Here is a 16,824-nt window from a genome sequence, read left to right as displayed (position 1 = left end):
TAGATGCCCCCCCTTCATTGCCATCCGTGTTCTGACAATCTGAAAGCCTCTTTCTCATATTTCTCTCAAGCTCCATCAACCCTTGCTCTAAATATTCTAATCTTTCTGTTGATTTAGTAGCGGTTTCCCTCCATTCGTTGATTGCTTCCATATCCACTTTGTGTTGTTCTTGATGCCTAGCTTCAGACTCGAAGACCCTTTTGCGTAACCTCCTATACTTGACTTGTGCTTTAACAGTGTCATCTATGATCCTGTTTTTCAGATTAATTCCCGGCTTGACGTATCTTGCTATATCGTCCACTAACCATGATGGGTAGAAGTACACATTGCCAGCATGATACCTATCTGGCTCAATAGTATCCTTTTCCACAATGACCTTCTAATTCCACATATGTTGTTACTCGAACTTGAATGGAATAACGTCCCCTTTAAAATCTACTTTGTACTGTTCCATGTTGGAAACCCGAGGTATAACCCATTTTCTTCCCGCTTGTCTCATTACCCTTATAGGAGCATAAGGATAGATGCCCCTCAACCCGATCAGTACTAAGTGAGTAGTCTATCTTGACCTGATGATGAACTCACTGCTAGGAAACCATTCAAACATCCAATGTACCTGCTCGTCCGTCAGACTGCTGAAGAAACGCACCCAGCTCATAACATTTCCAGGTTGTGCAAACCTGTCTGGGATAAATGTCATTCTCTTTGGGTGATGGTAAGCTATGTAGTCATTCAATGGTCGATGCAGAAGCTCTTGGCGATATTCTCCTCTTTGAAAATGCTCTAATAACCAAACTTGCAGTAACAGATTACAACCCTCGAAGTGCCCAAACCCCTGCTTGCACTGATCTAGAGCACAGTACATCTCGGCTAGGATCATAGGGATGATGGTATAAGTCTGTACCTCGATGCCTTCCTTCAAAGTCCTGGCAACCATGGCTAAACAGGTATGAATCCTTCTCCCTTTCATTGGAAATATCAACAACCCCAAGAAGTAGACAATGAACACATAAACCTGACGGTGCGTCCAACCCAAGGAAGTAATGACAAGTTCATCATGATAAAGGCGATATGACTTGTTGTGCCCATAATGCTCATAAAGGAATTCAAATGGGATGTATGACTTCTTCAAACAAAGCAACTCATCATTTACTTGAAACCCAGCATTTTCAGAAAACCGCGAGGGGTGCGATTCTCTGGCACTAATAATCCTAGACTATCCCACGACATCTTAGCGAAACCTTCTACTTTTTCTAAGAGAGGAGTCATTTCTATGTCACCGAAGCGAAACAGGACCCTTTTCTCATCCCAAAACATAGTAGCAGCCTCAATCAATGCTCTATTCATTCAGATATCTAACAAGGACGGCAAATTACCATGGACACTTCTCACATGATTCTTGTCACTAGGAGTGAGATTTTTCCACCAATCAAGTAGCAGAGGTGGGATGTTTTGGACCACGCCGAACGTGGGGACTTTGTGCTTCATTTTCTGCAAACAAATAGAGTTAGCCCTTCCCCCCTCCAGATTCGACTATTTACACACTAATGATGAACATATTGGCCTACTTTCTCCAAGTAATGCACATAACGTGACGATGTCCATTGGGATTGTGAAAATCCTGCCGGACTTTGGACAAGGCTTATCTTAGCGGGCTATCATGTTATCAATGTTCTAACCCATACTAGGTTTAACATGATGCATTTACATTTAATGTTGGAGTGAGGTTTCTAGAATGGCCTAGACTGGTACTCCCAAGTGGACAACTTGAGAGGGAAAGGCACAGGATCGTCAACTGCACCGCCGATCGACTAGTCTACCGCAAATAAGCCTTTTTGATTTAAAAGGGTAATTTTGGCAGAGCGCGGACACTCATCAAGAACCGCTATGTTGATAATTGACACGAGTGGAGTATGATGTGGAGCATGCTTTATGCAGAGATAATAATACATTGCTAAGTATTTGAATGATAAATATGTAAAAAGCGGTAAATACAGTATTAAGGTAAAACATGAAAAACATAAAAGAAAGACAAAGGAAAAAATTAGTCCGTGGAATATATGTGAGAATGTAATAAAGAAAATAAGGGAGTAGGGATGGGAGAGGCATGATATAGCTAATGAAGAGCAGTTAGCGCAACTAAGGGCGAATAGGGAAAAAGATATGCATGTTATAACAAATTTAAGCAAATGAGTTGGGTCAGATTTTGGACTGAGCAGGGTTGCTTGGGGTTGGGCTTGAGGGTTGGGCTAGGGATTTGGGTCTGTCTGGTCCGAACAATAACTCAAAAATTGGGCAAGCTTTTAAATAAGAGATTAAAAAGGAAATAATTTAATAAAATAATTAAATAAACATATAAAGAATGCTATTTATGCAAATTAATACTTTAAACAATGGTAGGAGATTATAAAAAATGTAAAAATATCATTATGACCCTGAATAAAATGACAAATGCAATAAAAATGCGAAATATAGGCTATCATTGCAAGATTGTGCAAATAACCTAAGAATACCAATATAATTATATAAAATAAAGTACAAATATTTGAAACATATATTATGGATGCAAATAATAATTTTAGATGGTTAGATCATCACAAGAATAATTTAAAGGAATAATTACTAAATATTTATATAATTTAAATGCAAGAAAATTAATTTAAAAGCTCTAAAATTTATGAAAAATTATAGAAAATGCTTGTATAAATTTATAAACTAAATAATGATGCAAAAATTCTATTTAGAAAGTATATATAAAGTTTAAAAAAATATGAGGGCAGAATTGTGTATCAACACTCATGCACTTATGACATTGAGTTTTGGAGATTTAGATCTTGCTCTTGGTTGTATTCTGCCATGATTGTTCTGATTTTTATTTTGGTCTCATTCGAACACTTAAAATAATAATATCTATATTTTCTATAAAAATGAAAAACTTCCGCTCTTTATTCCTTTAAATGGTTTCAAAATGCATTTTGGATTAACTTGTGATGTGTTGATTTAATTATTGGCTTGCCTAACGACGGCGTTGGGCACCATCACAGCCTATAGTGGGATTTGGATCGTGACATTCACCCAAATATCCACATTCTTAATATGTATATTATGATATTATAATATTATGATTAATTATTATTGATTTTTTCGAAGGAAATAACAACTCATATCTTTTCCTGAAGGATGTAATGACCATGTGGTTGTCGCTGTGATACAAAATATTCAGATGTTAATGGCGTTTCTCCCTAAAGGAAATATTTATCACAAAGTTAGTGGTTTAAATATTGAAGTTCGTAATTTTTGTCATTTATGAATTTAGAATTGTCTTTATATTATTCATTTGATTATGATTTTCTCTCGTGACACTAGAAGTGTATGAGCAATATTTGGTAGTATAAAATTTATCAAAAGCTCCTGAAGAGCTAACTGTTTGTCTGGAAGTCACATGACACAAGTAGTGTCCGACTAATATTTGATTGTGGACAATAAATTGAAGGTTCCAGAAGAGCTTATATAGAAATATGATGTTCATATTATATGATTATGGTCGAAACATATGTTGTAGTAAATCCGAAGTATACTAATACAAATAACTTTCATATTGAGACTACAAATGATTGAAAATTGAATATCTTCATGTTATCACAATCATACGGGGTAAAACAATATGCACGTGAGAAGTTACCCGCCTTATTCTTCAATTTACACTACATAAATATAAGCATGATGAAATCATATTCCACAATAAATCAGAAGTTTATTGATACAAAAGTTTATGCCATAGTAAACTAGATGTTTACTAAATCAAATAGCACATGTCATGGTAACTTGAAGTTTACAAACACTGGTAAATTTATCAGTTGGCATAATAGGTTTTCTATCCCCGTTCACATGTGATGCGCTAATTGAGAATTCAAATAAGCGTATATTAAAGAACTAGACGATTCTTTAAGAATATCTTGTGCTAGTTATTCTCATGATAAATTAGTTATACCAACTAAAGTCGTGACTGAATTTCCTGAATTCTAGAAAAATATAAAAGGCGAATTTGGACCCGTTCACCTGCCACATGAACCACTTATTTACTATATGGTTGCAAATAGATGCATCCATAAGAATGGTCACATGTATATTTCTTATCAATCTGTAGTTTGACATTTACAAAATTGCTTTGCTCAGTTAAGAACACTATTTCAAGATTATGCAATCAAGACAGTTCATCTTGATGATATTGGTTTATATCCAAGTTGATTTAGTAGTGAGTGCCTCCGATTAATGGCTAAACCATTACTTATGACAATAAAGCTTCTTCTATTGGTATGGGCCTTTCTATATTGCATACAACAACACTTGTATGTATAAGGAGAACAAGTTATGGTAAATCTTTCCCTCATAATTGGTTTAGGGTCAGGAACCAAGTATTTTTATCTAATAACTTGATGTGTGGTATATGATTAATTGTTCACAAAGATGAGTTGCCCAAAAAAGATCTCGTATATATATATATATATATATATATATATATATATATATATATATATATATATATTCTAACATTATGAAAAAAGAATATACAACTAAGAAATATATTATATGAAACAAATTATCATTAATATTATTCTTATTAAGAAGATAATTCAAGTCAAATGCCAGATGCATTTATTGACTCAAACTAATATCATATTTTATCTTCAAATGCTCCTATTAAAATTAAAACCCCTAAAGAATAGTGCTTACGACATGCATGAAGCATGGTAGACCAATCGGTTCCAAAGGTATCAATCCTTGAAAAAAAAGAGGAGCAAATAATCAAAATGATCATAATGAAGAGTTGATGATCTTTAGAAGAGCCCATGGCATAACATTTTATGAAACCCCATAAGAGGTTCAGGTAACTGATAATAATGAAAGTGAAGAGATCTTAAAAAGATATGTCTCTTTGCGAACCAATACAAAATGATCGACGATGATGTCATTGATATAATATAGCGTGCAATATTATAAAAGATTGAGGACCTGAAAGCTATGTCTATTAAAGTATGCTGATGTAGAAATGGTTGTAAAATAATGCAATATTAATAAGCGTAAAGCTTATCGGACCAGTATTCCACACACCATAAGATGTCACACTATTTAGATGATAATAAATATCATCACAGCCTATTTGTCACGATCCAAAATCTCAATCAAAGGTATAACAATCCGACCGATCGTTTTGCTTTTTAGAACCTCGTTCCCCTAAATAAGACTTCTCATACATACTTTTACTGTTTTATGACTTGCGAAAATGGTTAGTTCAGGATTTGGAAGGGTTTAGGTTGAAATCGGAACACTTGGTTTCTTAAGGTTGGCTTAAAAGGCCAAGTTTAATTTCGGTCAATATTTTAAGTAAATGACATCGGAATTGGGATTTGATGGTTCCAATAGGTTCGTATGATAATTTCGGACTTAGGTGTATGTTTGTAATGGGGTTTGGATGACCCGGGAGCATTTCAGAGCTTAATAGTGAAATTTGGTTCTTGAAGGTTTTAAAAGTTCTTTAAATATGGTTTGGAGCGGGTTTTGGTGATATCGAGGTCCAAATGGAATTCTGAGACCGAGAATACTTTCGTAATGTCATTTAAGACTTGCACGTAAAATTTGATGTCATTCCGAGTAGTTTAAGTACGTTTCGGCGCATTGAAAGTAAAATGAAGAACTTGGAGTTCTTAAGTTTGATTCAATTAGTTTTGGTGTGTGATTCTTAGTTTTTATGTTGTTTCGGGCGTTCTGAGAGTTTGAGTGAGTCCGTTTTTATGATTCCAAACTTGTTGGTATGTTAGGGTGGGGCCCTGGAGGCCCCGAGTGTCAATCAGACAAGGCTCGGACCAAAATGTGAATTTGGAGCAGCAGCTGATGCACCAGATCTGTTAAAACCGCACCTGCGCTTGGTCAACCGCAGGTGCGAGCTCGCAGGTGCGGGCCAAGCCTCGCAGAAGCGGCCAAAGGAGGGCAGCCCAGGTTCCGCAGATGCGGCCCATCCTCCGCAGAAGCGGGTACCCATCCGTAGAAGCGGTCCTAGCCGGCCCAGTGAATTCCGCAGAAGAGGACCCTTGTCCGCAGAAGCGAGGGCGTAGGTGCGGCCCTATGACCGCAGGTGCGAAAACTGCTAGAGACAGTGAGCCTCATTTATTACGGGTTAGGACTATTTTTATCACATTTTCTTCCACACTTGGGCGATTTGAGAGCTTCTAAGGAGGGGATTTCGACCTAGCTTTGTGAGGTAAGTAATTTCTTATAAATATAAGTTTAGTACATATATTATGAGTAGAGTTCCACATGAAAATTGGTAGAAATCATGGGTTGAGATGAAAAACCTAGGGTTTAATAAAAATGAGATTTTACCATAAAATTGATTATGAAACTTAGTGAAAATCATATATTATGTTCCTAAGGTTATGGGTAACAACTTTCTTCAAATATTTCCGGAATTCGGGCGTGTCAGCCCGGGGATGAATTTTAGGAATCTTGCAATTTTGGTTGGGTAATCACTTTAATGGTGGAGATATGAACTTTTGAGCAATAGATTGATCGATTTATATAATGTTTGGCTAGTTCCGAGTCGTTTGGCATCAAATTTGGAGGTTTGAGCGCATTCTTGAATTGAGAAGTAATCTTTGAGACGAGGTAAGTCTCTTTTCTAACCTTGAAAGGGGGAACTTACCCCATAGGTGAACTTAATTAATATGTGTTCTTATTAACTGTATCAAATGGAACCGAGTTGAGGATATTTAAGGATTTAAAAGCTTCAAGTCAGTTTGTCTTTATTTTGAAAAGAATAAAGGAAGGGTTATAATTTATTGTTAAATTTATATTTGACCGCGTCGCATGTATGATTCACGAGCGGGGTAATAGATGCATATATGGTTCAAGCCATTCGACCCTCGGCAGTGCACAATTTATATTGGATCGGGCCGAACGTCCTCGGTGGTATTCATGTGTGATAATAGAACTGGAAGTTCCTTTCATAATCGGTATAAATTCATTGTTTGTGTGATCATATGTTTTAAAGGAAGGAAGTGATTCAAGCTCTTAAATATTTCTGAAGACTGGTTCAGTTATTTCTTGTTCTGAGTCTTATTGTTGTATATCATGCTTAATTAGAATTTCATATTATCATGTTATTGGCCCTAGTAAGTGTCGGAGTCGATCCCTCGTCACTACTTCTTCGAGGTTAGACTAGATACTTACTGGGTACATATTATTTATGTACTCACGCAACACTTCTGTACTTAATTGTACATGATCTGAGGCAGGTGCATCCGGTTACCAGTCTGGTGCACAGATTTGATTCCCATCTCGATACTTCACGGTGACCTGCCTTCCGAGCCGTTCTGCAGTAGCTGGAGTCTCCCTTATGTTTTTTTTTTCTGTCTATATCATTTCAGACAGTAGGCTAGTGTCCTTTTGTATATTCTACTAGATTGCCCACATACTTGTGACACCAGGTTTTGGCACACACACTAGTAGACTTATGATTTTGGATTTGTTTACATAATTACGATTTGTACTCTTTTGCTTCCGTTTAATTATGTCACATTCGCAAATTTCTAAATCTCTTTAACAAATGAGGAAATGTTATCCACTTAGTATTTTATTTAAACAGGAAACCTTTAGTTTGATCAGTGTTGGCTTGCCTAATAATGTTGGTGGGCGCCATCACGGCCTAAGATGGAATTGGGTCGTGACAACATGGTATCAGAGCGCTAGGTTCACGTAGGTCTCACAGGTTATGGGCATACCTAGTAGAGTCTTACGGATCGGTACGGAGACGTCCGTACTTATCTTCGAGAGGCTATAGGGTGTTAGGAAACTACTCTTTATTCATCTTCTATCGTGCAGTTGGTATTATACTAAAATCCTTTCTCTCATTCTCTCACAGATAGTGAGGACGTGTACGGCGGACATTCTAGACCCGGGAGGAGCTGCTCCCCCCCATTGCTAGAGGCTGAGGCTGAGGCCGGGGGAGGGCACTGGCCCGAGGTAGGGGACGAGGGCATCCCAGAGCTGCTCCAGTAGCAGCACCAGTAGATCCAGTGGAGGATCCCATCATTGAGGAGCAGGGCGAGGTGCCCGCCACAGAGCCAGCCTCGGTAGATTTCATGTCAGCACTGGGTTTTCAGGAGGTCATGGGCCGTATGTCGCAGTTCATGGACACTATGACTCAGGCTGGTTTATTTCTAGCAGACCCAGCCACATCTCAGGCGGGAGGGGGAGCACAGACCCCTACTGCCCAGGCTCCGGGGCATGCAAATGCAGTATATCAGACTCCGGGTACACTGCCCGTGGGCGGAGCCCAACCAGTTACAGCAATTGCACCTGACCTTAGATCAGCGAAGGACAGTGATCCGCAGAAGTATTAGATAGATGGACTAGGCTACACCCTCCTATCTTCGGCGGTGAGCGGCATGCGGATCCACAGGACTTCATTGACTGGTGCAGGGACAGACTACACAACATAAGGGTATTGGAGTCCCATGGGGTAGATTTCACTACTTTCCAGCTTGAGGGCAGGGCCCGTAGATGGTGGCAGTCTTATCTATTTAGCAGACCAGCGGGTTCTCCTCCCATGACTTGGGACCAATTTACACAGCTTTTCTTCGATAGGTATATTCCATCCTCTTAGAGGGAAGAGTTGTGAGGTCAGTTCGAGAAGCTCGAGCAGGGTTAGATGTCAGTAACCGATTATGAGGCAAGGTTCTCTGAGTTGTCTCGCCACGCACTTATGATACTTCCTACCGACGCAGAGAGAGTGCAGAGATTTATTACGGGGTTGCACCATGGTATTCAGTCTTGTATGGCCTGGGAGGTTGAGATGGGTACTGATTATCAGCTGGTAGTGGAGATTTCTTAGAGGATTGAGGGCTACCGCCAGAGGGGTAGAGAGCAGATTCAGCAGGACAAGAGGACCCGTGTCTCTGGAGAGTTTATGTCACGACCCAAACCGATGGGCCGTGATGGGCACCTGGTACCTTACTCAGCCGAGTACCAACGTAACGTATCTTTTGCATCATACTATCATAGGTAATTGAGCCGGAGAGGTTGTCGTAAGATAAATAGAATAAAACATGAGGAAATACTCAATATAGGGTGACCCAACTTGATATACAGACTTATACATATGACGTACTGGCCTATAAGGCCATACCAGTATCCGTATACATGAAATCTATCTACAAGCCTCTAAGAGTACATAAATATTATAAAGGTCGGGACAGAGCTCCGACATACCAAACAATACATATTCAAATCATACTGACCAAATAGGCAACTCCGGAGCAAGTGGAGTGCACAAACACCTTCTGCTGAGCTAATAGCCTACTAGGAGAATTCTCAACCTATCTATCGGGACCTGCGGGCATGAAATGCAGCGTCCCCAGGCAAAAGGGACGTCAGTACAAATAAAGTACCGAGTATGTAAGGCATGACAATAGTATATAAAAGACATGAAAGAAACATGGAGTAAAGAACTCAACCTAAAATTCTGAATAGCTCGGTGAATCATGAAAATTTATAATTTCATGGATGTGCGTATAAATGTCATACCATGCATAGGTATATGTGTACATAACATCATCAAGCCTTTGAGGGCATCCCATCATATCATCTCGGCCACTGTGGGCAAAATCATCAACGTATACCAGCTGATCAGGTGGTGGTGCGTATATAACGCCTTAACCTTTTCTCATATCCTATATACATATAATATATGCGTATATAACGCCTTCTGGTCATGGGTCAATGTACATGTATAAATGCATGAAATGCATAAGAAATACGTTAATAAGATTTCTCGAATATCATAAAATCAATATGTCTTTCGGACAAACTTTATCAAATACGTATTTTTCTGAGACCCATGAATGGAGGATATAATAATAATTCGTATAGGGAATCAAGAATATAGACACCCCTAGTATTTCTATGAATAGAGTCATTTATGAAAGTTTCGTATTTTGCTCGTTTCGTTTGTATCATTTGGATCATGCCAAAAAGAAAGAAGGGATAGCCTTAACATACCTTAACTCCGTGGAAACCTTAATACCTTCCAAGAAATTTTTCAAACAACTCAATTCAATCTACCACATCATAAAGAGATTCAAAATTAGTGTTGAGTAAAGGCTAAATCCACAACTTAAACTAGTTGCTCATTTACGTAAATTTGGGCAGCATCTCCTCTGTAACTAGGCCCTCCTCCAATACCATATATCAACAACAACAACAACACAACAATAACAACACGTAAGCACCATTTTCCAACCTTATCTCCATCACAATATACCACAAAACAGCTCAAACACCTCTAATCACTTCATACATAAAACGACAACCAAAGTAGTGTCAAACAACCTAAAACATGTAACAACGAACGACCAGACTACTACCCTACCACATGTGGCATTTCTCCACCCCATTTTATCCTTAAAAACTCCATAAATCAGAAGCACAATAGACAGACCAAAAGCAACACGAAACATCCCACAATACAGTCCATTACAAGTCAAATAACTCGAACCCACGGCTTCCGATCACCGTCCCGTGAGGTCTAACTATTAGAAAACGAATTTATCAACTTTTCTTGATATTTTAAAGCTTAAATACAGAAATTAAAAATTTTTATTAACTATTAAATACATTCCAAAACTCAAACTACAAAGAAAAAGAGAGACGATATAGCGATACTTACGTCGTAGGGATCATTCTGATAGTATCGCTTCTCGATTTCGTACCCGGTATGTTAGTATTATTTGAAGCACTATTAGAGAACTCAAGGACCATTTTTTACGGAGTTCTCTGGTCATATTATTTGTAAAAATGAAGAGAGAGAGAGAGATAGATAGAGAGAGACGAGTTAAAGCAATATAACAACTTTTAAAAAGTCAAAAGGTGCTAGCTTGGCACCATCTGATTCGTCCATCTTCCGATGCTTATATCTTTTTATCCAGGTGTCGTATGAATGAACGGTTAAGTACGTTGGAAACTAAATTCCAAGACCTTCAATGTTGTATATAATATGTCCCAAAAATACCTCATATATCACATGAAATATATTTCGCAAAAAGCTCTGTTACATGGCAAATCCTTAGTTGGTGTTTCCGCAACTTTAATCCGAATTTTCCCAAACTTCATATTTTCTATCCAAACATCATATATAGCCATATTATGACTTTAAAATCATTTAAATCATGATTAACATGTCTCATATTCATTACGTCACCTTGGGACGCATAGGGTGTAACAATCTTCCCCCCTTAGAAACATTCGTCCTCGAATGTTAAACTCCCAGAAATCTATAAAAATTTTGGCAGAGTCTCCTCTGTAACGTTACTACTACCAACTTGTCACACATAAAACCCAATAATACAAAGCCACACAGGGCCACAATCATCAATAACACCAATGGCCTCACACGACCAATAACAATAACTAACATAAGAATCAAGTACCATATACGTACCTAAAGACTGTGATGTCTTAGTCTGATCCTCCTCCGGAAGTGGAAACAAGTGAGGATACCTAGTCTTCATTTCTTCTTCAGCTTCTCAAAGTCATATCCTCTACATTATTGTTAATCCAAAGTACTTTAACCGAAGCTACATCCTTAGTTCTTAATCTCTGAACTTGTCTATCTAGTATAACAATGGGAGCTTCCTCATATGATAGCTACTTTGTAACCTGAACATCGTCAACTGGAATGACTTTAGAGGGATCTCCAATACACCTACGGAGCATAGACATATGAAATACTAGATGTACAGACTCCAATTTTGAAGGCAAGTCTAATTCATATGCTACTTGGCCTACTCTGCGTATAATCTTATAAGGTCCAATGTACCGAGGGCTAAGCTTTCCTTTCTTACCGAATCTCATAATGCCTTTCATCGGTAATACCTTTAGGAATACCCAGTCATCTACCTAAAACTCCAAGTCTCATCGTCGATTATCTGCATAGGACTTTTGACAACTCTGAGCTGCTAATAGCCTTTCCCGTATAAGCTTAATCTTTCTCAACTGCCTGTTGTACCAACTCTGGTCCTACTAACTTAGTTTCCCCAACCTAGAACCATCCTATAGGTGACCTACACTTTCATCTGTAAAGAGCTACTATAGAGCTATCTGAATGTTGGAATGATAATTATTATTATATGCGAACTCAGTAAGTGGAAGATGATAATACTAGTTAACCCTGAAGTCCATCACACAAACCCGTAGCATATCCTCCAGTATCTGAATAGTACATTCAGCCTGACTGTCTGTCTGGGGATAAAATGTTATACTAAGACTCACCTGAGTCCCCAATCCTTTTCGGAAGGACCTCCAGAAATTAGCTATAAACTGAGCACCTCTATCTGAGATAATAGATATAGGGACACCATGAAGTCGTACTATCTCCCTAATGTAAAGCCTTGCATAATCCTCTGCTGAATAAGTAGTCATGACAGGCAGAAAATGGGCTAATTTTGTAAGTCTATCGATAATAACCCATATAGAATCGAACTTACGTTGGGTACGAGGTAAGCCTATGATGAAATTCATATTAATCACTCCCCATTTCCAAATCTTAATCACTATAGTCTATAATAATCCACCGGGTTTCTGATGCTCAATCTTAACCTACTGACAATTTGGGCACTGGGCAACAAACTCTGTTATATCCTTCTTCATTTCATCCCACCAGTATATTCCCCTGACATCATGATACATCTTCGTAGCTCCTGGATAAATAGAATAACGAGAATAGTGAGCTTCTCCTATAACCTGCTGGCGCAACCCTGCCACATTAGAATGCATAATCGACCTTGATATATGAGGACTCCATCTCCTGTAATCTCAAATGGTGTATTCTCTTTTTGAGGGGATGTATCTCTGTAATGAGCTAGCATAGGATCCTCATACCGGCGTTCCTTCACTTCAGTTACTAAAGGGGATGTTGTCGTGTCCTGAATAGTAACTTCGGTATCACCTGAGTCCAGTAATCGAACTCCAAGACTAGCTAGCTGATGAATCTCATGGGCTATCCCATACTTCTCTGGCTGTAAATATGACAGGCTACCCATAGATCTACGACTGAGGGCATCGACTACTGCATTCGCTTTTCCTGGATGGTGTAAAATATCAACATCATATTCTTTTAGTAGCTCCAACCATCGCCTTTAGCATAAATTCAATTCCTTTTGATTGAAGATATATTGAAGACTCTTATGATCCGTATATATATATATATATATATATATATATATATATATATATATATATATAACATAAATTCCATACAAATAGTGCCTCCACATCTTTAGTGCATGAATCACCGCGGCTAACTCTAAATCGTGGGTTGGATCATTCTTCTCGTGCTTTCTTAGTTGTCTTTAAACATAAGCGATTACTTTTCATGGTCGTTCTGCCACTTGTTGCATTAATATATGGCTTATCTCATTGCCCACAAATACTGGAATTTCTTGTAACTCATATGATCTCAAATATCATATTTTGATTTTTTTTCTTCTCGTTCATTAGTCACGATCTGTGCCACTTTCTTATGAAGGGAATATAATGTTGTTGTTAGACTGTTGTTACAAGACCATTTCTTCCTTATGTAATTATGCTTAAGTTGAAGTCTTCTTCCTTATTCCCTCAGCTAGTCTTTCTTTGTAGTACTTAAGAGAGACCCTTTGACTCCTATAAAGCTGCGAGCTTATTACATCGTATGCCCAAAAGAATTTTTGACGTTCTTACTCGCCTATAATTATCCTTAGTTACTTACCTCCGTGCCCTTGTGCTCGTAAGATTGATTCTGAACTGAAATTTTTGACTGTCTTCTCGGTGGCACCGTTTTTTTCATAACACTTATACATTACCTTTAACAACCCCAACTCTTATCTGAATATTTCTCAAGGATTACGATGCCATCATATTTGCGAGATTGAATTTCCTATGTTGGGTTTCGCTATGTTTATCTTGCACAACCTACTGATTTGTCGGTACCCTTTTTGTTTAGCCATGGCTAGGCTCTTCCTGAATCAACTACTAACTACACGTTAGTCCATTATCATATCTATATTCTGTGTAATCTCCTGTGGGTTATATCCTTTGTCTTAACTTACCCCGCACATTGGCTCCTTATGTATCCAGTGTTCATTTGCACTTATTTATCAATAACATCTAGTAATGGAACCCTTTCTGCCTCTCCCCGTCGTCATGCTTACATAATGTTCTGGAGTCGTATCATATCCTTAGGATCTGAATAAATGCAATTTCATTCCTTTTGCCTTTCTACCATGTTCTTCCTTTACTATTCCATAGTAACCTTTACCACATAACTCCAACTTAATACCATATCACACCATCTTCCCTCCTTTAGGGGAGTACTAACATTTATTGCTATGAAGATTTACCTATAAATGTTTCACCTCTTCATATTTGGCGTCTTTTCATATCTTCACGGACTCTTACTTGCCTTGCGGTAACCCTTCTGTACCAGGGATAATTTAATTCTTTACACACACAGGTGACACCTAGCGTAACTCGCACACTTAGTCCCTTAAGCTTAACTCTGCTCACAGTGCTTGTTTTAGGGAAACGTCTTCCTGAATGACCTTTAAAAGTTATTTTTCTGTTGTCCATTCAATTATCGCCCGGAACACGATCTCTGAAATTCTCACAATGTCAACTATTATCAAATCCTTCGATCCCGAATTCATGTTTAGTTTATCTTATTCACTAGCCCATACTAATTTCTATTACTCCGGGGGTCTAACCTTTCTTTCTGGTAATCACGTTTGAGTCACCAACTCATTTCTCGAAATGGGGACATGACTTTATGGATTATAATCTTTTATTGTCTCAAGGCCTGTAATTTCTTTTCTTTTCTTTCACTTGACAATAGAATCTGTAGTCCTGTCATATTTTGATTTACCGTTATCATCCATTTATCACATCTTACTCATAATGCTTCATTTTCCCTCTTTTTATTTTCCGGATAATATTTCTGTCTATCACCTTATTATGAAAACTTCTTCAAAACATTCTTTCACTTTTAGCCCCCCTTTGATTCAACTCACTGGCTCTTCGGGTCGCCTAACACTCTCTCTTTACTAGGGACGAGAGCCATATAAAGGTAAATATTTATCCCTTCTAGGATTCCAATGCCAATCTTCTGAAATTTCTGAACATTCTAGTATTTATATCTGATTGTACTATTCTAGTGTGCACCATCTGGGTGTCTCACAAGGAGAAACATTACCACGTTTGCAATATCCCTCGGAAATGTGAGCTAATGATAACAATCCATCAATAATTTTGGGTTACTCTAACCCCAGCTGGATGTTGATATCCCATCCTTCTCTTAAATTATATATGTTAGCTCCTACAGGGCATAACTGAAATGGGTGTTGTCAAGTGAATATATCTTTGTTATTGTTGAAAGTAACTTAGAAGGCTTATATTTCTCTGCCTAAATTATAAATACAGATAATCTTCACTAACTGGGTACCTCGTATCCTTCTTCACCTAGCTTCTTTTACTTGTTGAAACTTGTATCTACTTTCTGATTATCTCGTTGCTTTAATTTTTTTACCATAGGGGTAGATAGATATTCATGCCTTAGGGCTCCTTATCAAGAGGCTCACACGTCGTAGTACACACATATCTACCGAAGGCCATACATTTACTCATCATAAGCATGACGCAAAATCGAGTTTCTCTAACTCAACTCTTCCACAGCCACATTTAATCTCTTACCAACTGCCTTTCTGGATGTATATGTCGCAGTATAACAAATAAAATAGAATTTAGGAATTTGAATTTCTTACAACTGAGCTCTACCACACGCTCTAGAGTAAGAAGAAAGAGTGACAATCCTAAATGCCCTGTAGCCTCCGACTTATAAGTGTGGTGCACAACACACCCATAAACAAGAATCTACTAGACACGGCTTGTAGACTCCCTAGGACAGAACTAATCTGATACCACTTTTGTCACGACCCAAACCGATGGGCCGTGACGGGCACCCGGTACCTTACTCAGCCAAGTACCAACGTAATGTATCTTTCGTATCATACTATCATAGGTAATTGAGCCGGAGAGATTGTTGTGAGATAAGTAGAATAAAACATGAAGAAATACTCAATATAGGGTGACCTAACTTGATATACTGACTTATACATATGACGTACTGGCCTATAAAGCCATACCAGTATCCGTATACATGACATCTGTCTATAAGCCTCTAAGAGTACATAAATATCATAAAGGTCGGGACAGAGCCCCGCCATACCAAACAATACATATTCAAATCATACAGGCCAAATAGGCAACTCCAGAGCAAGTGGAGTGCACAAACACCTTCTGCTGAGCTAATAGCCTATTAGGAGAACTCTCAACCTGTCTATCGGGACCTGCGGGCATGAAACGGAGCATCCCCAGGCAAAAGGGACGTCAGTACAAATAAAGTACCGAGTATGTAAGGCATGACAATAGTATATAAAAGACATGAAAGAAACATGAAGTAAAGAACTCAACCTGAAATTCTGAATAGCTCTTGAATCATGAAAATTTATAATTTCATGCATGTGCGTATAAATGTCATACCATGCATAGGTATATGTGTACATAACATCATTAAGCCTATGAGGGCATCCCATCATATCATCTCGACCACTGTGGGCAAAATCATCAACGTATGCCAGCTGATCAGGTGATGGTGCGTATATAACGCCTTAACCTTTTCCCATATCCCATATACATATAATATACGTGTATATTACACCTTATGGTCTTGGGTCAATGTAC

This window comes from Nicotiana tomentosiformis, chromosome 3, assembly GCF_000390325.3.
Source record: "Nicotiana tomentosiformis chromosome 3, ASM39032v3, whole genome shotgun sequence".
NCBI lineage: Eukaryota > Viridiplantae > Streptophyta > Magnoliopsida > Solanales > Solanaceae > Nicotiana > Nicotiana tomentosiformis.
This window is presented reverse-complemented; position numbering follows the sequence as displayed.